The following is a 7,175-nucleotide window of genomic DNA, read 5'->3' on the forward strand; positions in this document are numbered from 1 at the left end:
GACAGGCCAGATAGCTCAGCGATTAGGCAGATGCAGGGACTGGGGATCAATCTCCCATCCCCAGTGTGCCCTGCTGGCCCAGCTCTCAGGGCACACAGAGACAGTGAATGAGATTGGGTGTGGTGGTGCACACCTGTAACCCCAGCACTTGGGAGGCTGAACACAGGAATGCTCACTATGAGTCTGATCTGTGTAGTGAGACCCTGTAGACTTCCCCCCTACTTAGTCAGACACTAACTAGGATCTGAGAATACACCATAAAGCAAGTTTATGAAGGCCCTACCTTAATGAAGTCTAAAATCCTGTGGAGACTTTATTTAATAAGAAAACAAAAGCTACTATGTCTTATGCGTACCTGAAAAATTACAAACAAGGAACAATAATGGAGAATATCAGGAGGTACTAGAGCTGGGTGGTTAGACAAGAAGGTCTCTGAGCTAAGACCTAAATGTTAACAAGTACTCTGGTTTCTCTTCAGATCGAATAAATCTTTCGCCTTTTACTAAATGTTAACAAGGAACTGATTATGCCCAGCAAAAACAGCCTGTACAAAGGCCCTGAGATAGGAAAGCCACTGGCATCTGTGGGTGGCTAGAGTTTAATAAGCAAAGGATAAAATGCAGAGGTCCCAAGAGAAAGATAAGACCTGATACAGGGCTGGGGAGATAGCTCAGTAGAATAAGTGCTTTCCTGGCAAGCACAGAGGCCTGAGTTCAATCCCCGGTTCTGGGAAAAAAAAAAAAAAAAAAAGACCTGATACAGTAGGAGAGACATAAAATTTTACTCCATACTGGAGAACACTGAAGGGTTTCCATGGAGAAATAACTTAGCCTGCTTTACAGGATTACATTTAATTTTTTTTTAATCTTTAAAAATTTTTATTTTATGTACAAAGAGTGTGCATGGTCTCTTTCATTGAGCATCTGTATGGCCTGGATAATCCATCGAAGGAAAATCACTTAGTCCAACTTGATGAAGCCGATGTCCTTCGCATACTGACAGAAACACTGGTGGCACATGTTCAGCCCGTATTTCCGGATCAGACCGTGTCGGTTTGAACAGACGCGGCAAGAGCGGGAGCCCTGGCCGAATTTCCTCGGGTGGCTCCAGTAGAGTTGCTGGTGACCCATGTTGCTTCCAGAGGTACAAGGAGGCAAAAGGCTACATTTAATTTTTACTACTCCAAAATGTTTAAACAATGGGGATATAGCCCAATGGTAGATCACTTGCCTAGCATGCACAAGACCCTGAGTTCAATTCCCAGAGCTGTAAAATATATATTTTTTGAAACAGAGCCTTGCTGTGTTGTCTAGTCAGACCTTGAACCTTCTAAATAGTCCAGGCTGGCCTTGGAACTCATGGTAATCCTCCTGCCTCAGCCTCCTGAGTGCTAGGACTACAGGTGCACACCACCACACCCAATTAAATAGTAATTATTTTAACATCTAGCTGAAGTGCCAGGTGTTGTGGCATACACCTGTAGTCCCAGCACCCAGGAGGCTGAGGCAGAAAGACCATGAGTTTGAAGCCAGAGTGGGTTACATCTGAGTCTGAGGCCAGCCTGGACTATAGTTGTAGGTCCTTGTCTAAAAACAACAAGGGCCAGCAAGATAGCTCAGCGGACTAAGCACCTGCTTTGACAAGCACAGACAGCAGGGCTGGATCCCTGGTCCCACATGCTGTACAAGCACCATCCCGGGGGCGTGCTAAGCCAACATTCCAGTCTGGTGTGGTGCCCTCTGTTTGTAATCCCAGTGCTGGGGAGTCTGAACTATATAGTGAGACCCTGTACCAAATCCATAAAATGAAAAATAAAAAAATCTAGCTACAGTGTAAAGAAGAAGAAAATAAATAATAATATACGTAATTCTCAGCTTAAGGAATAGAATATAGTCATATGAGGCTTTCTGTTCACCAGTCTCATCATTTTTCTTTCTCACATCTGGATATCACCACAATGTAAATTTTTTCTATTCTATTTTTTACACTTTGTTATAGTGTTAAGATATATACACTGGGGCCGGGGAGATGGCTCAGTAGGATAAGCGCTTGACTGGCAAACTCAAGGATCTGAGTTCAATCCCCGGTCCCGCAAAAAAAAAAAAGATATATACACTGTATGTTTCAAATTTTAAAAATGAGGGGTGGGAGAGATAGCTCAGTAGACTAAACACTTGCCTGGCAAGCGCAAGGGACTGAGTTCAATCCCCAGTTCCGCAAAAAAAAAAAAAATTAAATGAACCAAGTATGGTGGCACAGGCCTCTAACTCTAGCACTTGGAAGAATAAGACAGTAGGATTTTCGAAAGTTCAAGCCAGCCTGGACTATATAGTAAGACCCTGTCTCAAAACATAGGGGGTGGTGAGATGGCTGAGTGGTCTAAAGCACCTACTTTGAACAAGCTTAGCAAAGCACAGGGACCGTGGTTCAATCCCCCAGCACCACATGCCAGCCAGCCCCGCCCCCTGGTAGGCTGAGCTGGCCACACACACACACACACACACACACACACATAAAAAAATAAAAATTTTTAAAAAAACACACAAGAAGAGTTGAGGATATATCTCAGCGGTACAAGCACCTACCTGGCAAGTGTTAAGTCCTGAGTTTGATTCCTAGTATAAATAAATAAATAAATTCACCAAGCTGGTTATGGGTATGCTGATATGGGTATGGTGATGCACACCAGTAATCCAGCACTTAAGAGGCTGAGGTAGGAGGATTGCTGCAGGATTGAGGCCAGCCTGGACTACAAGTTCAAGGGTAGCCTGAACTGCATAGCAAAATCCTGTCTCAAAAAGGCAAAATAAATAAATAAATAGAAAGAGAGAAAAAAGGAAAAAGGGTTGGTGATACAGCTCAGTACAAAAGCCCTCTGTTCAAGCCCCAGTATCTTGCTCCTGAAAGAAAAAAAACAAAGGGGCCAGGGAGATGGTTCAGTGGAATAAGTGCTTCCCTGGCAAGCTCAAGGGCCTGAGTTCAATCCCCCGTTCCGCAAAAAAAAGGAAAAACTTAGTATGGAGCTAAGACTGCTGACATGCTGATGACTTGGGTGAAGAAAATTAGGGAGCATCAGCAGTAAAGAGAAGATTTTAAAGTGTATAACAATCTCAGATATTCTACAATAGTGATGACAAACCCTTTAGAGCTTTCAGTGATATTAATGGCCTGCTACAGCATATGCCATAGGCTTACCATCACTGACCTAGGAAAAGAGGGTGGAGAAAGAAAGAAAGCCCTGTAGCAGATGTCAAGCAGGAGAGGAGAAAACAGGAGGAGACCCATTGCAGGACACAAGGCCTCTGCTGTTGGGTAGAGCTGGGCAGAGAGTGGCAAGGAACATTGTTTTCTCTTAACTCATCAAGGCTGAGCCTCTTCTTCTGGCCCCAGGACAAGAAAATGAACCTATGGAGTGACAGCAATGGCCCAAGCTGGGCTTTGACAATGCCCAGGTAGTAAGGAACAAGACACTTTCTGAGAATGGAAGATCTGGGGACAAGGGACAAGGCAAAAGATCTGGACTTTTTCATTGGCAATGATAGGAGCCAAGAGTGGGGGGGGGGGTGCCTGTAATCCCAGCACTCAGGAGGCTGAGGCAGGAGGATCAACTCAAGTTCTGAGGCCAGCCTGGGCTACATAGCAAGACCCTGTCTCAACACTCACTCCTCCAAAAAAGATCCAGGAAAGTGTTAACTTGGCAGAAGTAGATTCAAAGTCATAGTCTAACATGAAAATCCAGCACTTCAAAAAAGGAAAACCAGAAATTCAACAGGGAATCACCAGCTTTCTCTCCCAGTTCAGTGATGGTCACTGGCAGAAGGCACCTTCAAAGGCTGCAAAGGCAGATTCCCCCTGCAGGAGCCACATGTGAACACTACCAGCAGGGGGAAGCAGAGAGCGGGGCTGCAGGATCTAACAGGCAAGACATCCCGCTCTGGCAGAGGGTGGGACCGGCTGGAACTGAGACTTTTTTTGCGCGCGCGCGGGGGGAGGGGGGGAGGTAGGATATGAGACTTCTTGAGATTATCCCCCCCTTTCCCTCGTGATGGAGCCCAAACTCAGGGCCTCACATGTGCTAGCAAAGGCACCCAAGATTGTGTCACTTTTGAATCACTTTCTTCCCTTCTAAATGTGAAGATTATACATCCATTTCACACATGGTGAAGATAATAATAACATTTATTAATTCCAGCACTCAGCATGCTGAGGCAGAGAATCACCAAGAGTTCAAGGACAATCTGAACTACACAGCAAAACCTTGTCTCGAAAATGCAAGGCCAGAGATAAAGCTTAGTGGCACAAGTGTCTGCCTGGCAAATGCAAGGTCCAAAGTTCAATTCCTGGTACCAAAAGGAAGGAAGGAAAGAAGGAAGGAAGCAAGCAAGCAAGTACACACACATGGCAGCCTGATATCAGAGTGAAAGCAAAAACCCAGCATCCAAAGACTGAAATTGCTTGGCTCCACCACTTACCAGCTTTGTGGCCTGGGACATTTGACTTTTCTGTCCTTCTATTTCCTGTGCAAAAAAATTAGAATCATAGGGCCAGGGAGATAACTCAGTAGAATAAGCACCTGCCTGACAAGCACAGGGCCCTGAGTTCAATCCCTGGTACCGAAAAAAAAGAAATTGAATCATAGGGGGCTGGTGAGATAGCTCAGTGGACTAAAGTGCCTGCTTAGGCAAGCCCAGGGACCATCATTAGATTCCTGGCACCACATGCCAGGCCAGCCCTGCCCCAGGGCAGGCTGAGCTGGCCAGAGTCCAGGCATAATGGCGCATGCCTGTAATCCCAGCACTGGGGAGGCTGAATGCAGGAAGATCACCCTGAGTCCATGAGGCTGAGCTGCGCAGTGAGACCCTGCAACAACCAAATATGTTAAAGTAAATAACAAAAAAAATTAGAATCATAATAATATCTACGTGTTATTGTGAGGATTAAAAAAAGTGAAACTTACAAAGTGAACATGCGTACATAATACACATTGATAGCGGGGCATGGTAGCACACTCCTATAACCCCAGCAGGCAGGAGGCTGAGGCAGGAGGATCTTGACAAGTTTGAGGCCAGCCTGGACTACAAAGTGAGCTCAAGGTGAGCCTGAACTAATGGTGAGAACTTGTCTCAGGAAAAAAAAAAAATAGTATGATTACTGAACATGTTTTGTGTTTTGTTTTATACTGTTTTTTTGTTTGTTTGTCTTTGTTTTTATTTTTTCAGAAGAAGGTCACTCTGATTCTGTTTTGCTTTTGAGACAGGGTCTCACTATGTAATTCAGGTGGGCCTTGAACTTACTTTGTGGCCTTAAACTCACCAAGATCCTCCTGCCTCAGCCTCCTAACTGCTGCCTGGCTGTCTACTGTTCTAATTTCTATGGCTGTTAATATCACGCTACCTGCTACCACCACCCTAGCACCAGCTCTTAGTGGCTCAACCTCCAAAAGCCTCTCAAAGCAGTCTCCATCTCTGTTTCCCAGACCTGGCCTCACCACTCACTCCATGGCCTCTGTGAGGCTACTGTTAAGCAGATCTCTAGTTCATACCCTAGTTTCTGCTTCCGCAGTGCTTCAGTGAAAGCCTAAGATTGTGTGTGTGTGTGTGTGTGTGTGTGTGTGTGTGTGTGTGTGTGTGTTGCAAATGGGATCCCCAAGCTCCCCACTTGCCCTTTTTTTTTTTTTTTTTTGTGGAACCGGGGATTGAACTCTTGTGCTTGCCAGGGAAGCGCTTATTCTACTGAGCCATCTCCCTAGCACCCCCATTCTTATTTTGAAACAGGATCTTGCCAAATTGCCCAGCAGAGGCTCAAACTTGTGATCCTTCTGACTCAACATCCCAGTGTACTATGATTACAGATGTAATCAGGTAGAATTGATTACAGGCAAAATTTACCTTTTTCCAAGTTCTCAGATGACCATGCCACCAGTCTAAAACACTCCTTGCACTAACAGGCTTCTGAGTTCTCTCTGATTCAAAAATCCTTTATCTAGACCTGGTCACCAGCCTGGTGGCCTCAGGTATGGAGGTCAAGGTCAGTCAGATATGGTCAGAGAGGAGGCTGGGGAGATGGCTCAGTGGAATAAGCGCTTCCCTGGCAAGTGCAAGGGCCCCGGTTCTTCAAAAAAAAAAGATATGGTCAAAAAAGAAAAAGAAAAAAAATAAAAAATAAACACAGAAAAAAAAAAAAAAAAAGATATGGTCAGAGGATATAGGCTGGCCAGGGATATAAGGAGGCCTGGAGGCCTCCCCAGATCTGGTTCATCCTTAGAATCTGTGGCTTTGCACTGGCCAAAGTCAGGGATCCGCGCCTAAGAATTCCACCGCTTGGCTCCTTCCAGTCATCAGCACACAGGCCCAGGGCCTGCCCAGGCCCTACCCCCACCAGTCGCACCCCAATTCCCCTGCGCATGCCTGACACTGCATTTTCCCTCCGCATGCACACCTGCAAGGCCCAGACCTCACTAGATTCAGGCTCCCTTTGGAGCAGGGCTCTCTCTGCTTCTCACAGATGTTCACTCACCCTCCTTCCTCCTCTAAAAGGCCCTCAAAAGCATTCGCTGGTAATTTTTCCAAATCACAGTAATTACCTCATTACTTTGATATTAATAGAATTCGTTTGACACCCGGGAGTCCATGGAAAGGCGCCCAGCCCTGTGTGCAGGGAAGGGTTCCTGGAGCCAGTCCCCCACATACCTAGCTTGCTCTTTCCTGCCCCTGCCTTCATTCCCACATTTTCTGACTCCAACCAAACCCTCTGCTCCGGAGGAAAGAAAGAGGAGGCAAAGCAGCAGTAGAAGCCAGGTGTATGCCTATAATTCCTGCACTCTGAAGACTGAGGCAGGAGAATCAAAAGTTCAAGCCCTGCCTGGGCAATTTGGAAATGTGGCAAGACCCTGTCTCAAGAAATAAAAAAGGGGAAACTGGTTGTGCTGGCGCACCTCTATAATCCAAGCATTCAGGAGGCTGAAGCAGGAGGATGGTTACAAGTTGGACCAGCCTGGGCTGCAAAATGTGCTCAAAGCCAGCCTGAGCTGTGTAGCAAGACACTGTGCCAAAAAGAAAAAAAGAAAGAAAAGAAAAGAAATTTAAAAGGGCTTGGAGGGCTGGTGAGATGGCTCAGTGGTCTAAAGCACCTACTTAGAACAAGCTTAGCAAAGCACAGGGACCGCGGTTCAATCC

General features: G+C 45.9%; 1 pseudogene; it reads right to left on the reverse strand.

The window, feature by feature from the left end:
- Positions 1 to 913: 913 nt before the first annotated feature.
- LOC101590178 overlaps positions 914 to 7,175 on the reverse strand; it is a 10,780-nt pseudogene continuing 4,518 nt past the window's right edge.

The sequence above is a fragment of the Octodon degus genome, unplaced genomic scaffold (assembly GCF_000260255.1).
Source record: "Octodon degus isolate 3935 unplaced genomic scaffold, OctDeg1.0 scaffold00037, whole genome shotgun sequence".
NCBI lineage: Eukaryota > Metazoa > Chordata > Mammalia > Rodentia > Octodontidae > Octodon > Octodon degus.